The sequence below is a fragment of the Lolium perenne genome, chromosome 3 (assembly GCF_019359855.2).
Source record: "Lolium perenne isolate Kyuss_39 chromosome 3, Kyuss_2.0, whole genome shotgun sequence".
Lineage (NCBI taxonomy): Eukaryota > Viridiplantae > Streptophyta > Magnoliopsida > Poales > Poaceae > Lolium > Lolium perenne.
In genome coordinates, this window is record NC_067246.2 from 12,625,712 (window position 1) to 12,627,172 (window position 1,461).

At 43.3% G+C, this 1,461-nt stretch overlaps 1 long non-coding RNA gene across 1 annotated transcript; it reads right to left on the reverse strand.

Moving 5' to 3' along the window:
• Window positions 1-226: 226 nt before the first annotated feature.
• LOC127321480 (uncharacterized) lies at window positions 227-1,256 on the reverse strand. Its single transcript, XR_011753958.1, has 4 exons — window positions 1,036-1,256; window positions 761-941; window positions 558-659; window positions 227-459 (listed from the first exon to the last, which is right to left on the reverse strand). It is a non-coding gene; the product is annotated as an uncharacterized lncRNA (long non-coding RNA).
• Window positions 1,257-1,461: the final 205 nt, after the last annotated feature.

Genomic DNA, 1,461 nt, shown 5'->3' on the forward strand with positions numbered 1-1,461 from the left:
GCGCCCGGCAGAGGACCTTTTGCACCGGTTCGTAATACGAACCGGTGCAAAAGGGTTGTGCCACGGCAGGGTTTTGGTGCCCTTCCCTGCCGCGGCAGACTCTGCCGCGGCAGGGAATTGCACTAAAACGCTGCCGCGGCAGACTCTGCCGCGGCAGGAAATTTACACTAAAACGCTGCCGCGGCAGACTCTGCCTCCATTCGAAACACGTTATAATATAATGCAGACACATATATATAGGAAACCATTATATTACATATATCGATCGAAGTGACACACGTTCATGCATATATATATGTCTACATCAACTTTCAAAATAATTTCTATTCAATGTTGGATGTCGGGCACATAGTGTTCTCCGTCTGGAGCTATAACTTGCTCAAGTAAGAATCCCGCCAGTTCTTCTTGAATTGCCCGTACACGCTCGGTTGCTAGAAGACCGTCCCGCAACCGTTGGATCTAATAATTTCAAGAAGGTACGGTGGTCAGTATATATATATGTGTATGTGAATGAAACACAAGGTGATAAAATAAAGTTATGAATGTTGTTTACGTACATCAAGTTGTTCCAAAATTTTGGTCATATGGTGGGTATTCTGGCGAATGAACTCGCAAACGTAGAACCCGCATAAATTATTCCCGTCCTCTTGCCTCAAGCACTTTACGAGAACAAAGTTCAATCAAAATAATAATCAAGGATGATAATAATGGTATTGAAACTAGAATCAAAGAGATGCGCGACCTAGCTAGTAGTACTTACCCGTACAGGTTTTATTCGAAGCTCTTTATTCCGTAAACCCGGAGACTTGTTCGCGAACCGTGTCCAAGCCTTCTGGAGGATATCAGCCATGTCCCCCCACGCCTCAAGGGGTTTACTCTTCGAGTCCATGACTTCTACTACTCCGGTGTCGGGTTCAATGACTAGCAGGATATAGTGAAACCTGCGGACACATATATATATGCATAACTCATCAATTACACTTAACACATGGAGTAAGCGAAAAAGATTTAATGTGTGAAGACAGTAACACTCACGCGAAGTTGTAAGGAAATAGTATTGCCCTTTTGTATGAGTTTTTCCTTAAGGCATATACCAAGTTATTCTCCGTGTCCTTGGGAGAGTTGTCGACAGTATACCCATTCACGGTATATGGGTCAATGAACCCAAGATCATAGATTTGCCCCTTGCGGCATTCACGGATCTTCATTCTGCATAATATAGTGAGAGTATAGTTATATGCATGCAATGGACGAGCCGCGGTAGAGACTTAATTACATAAATAATACTTACAGACAGTAGGCACTGAGCGGAGATTTGTCGAGGGCGTCTTGATTGAATAACTGAAATAATTCACAAAATTCGATGTTCATCACGTCAGTTCGCCCGTAGTGCTCATTTTTGATTGCCACCATGATCCAGTTCTGACCGTCCTTACATGCATCCAAGTACCAATTATGCAG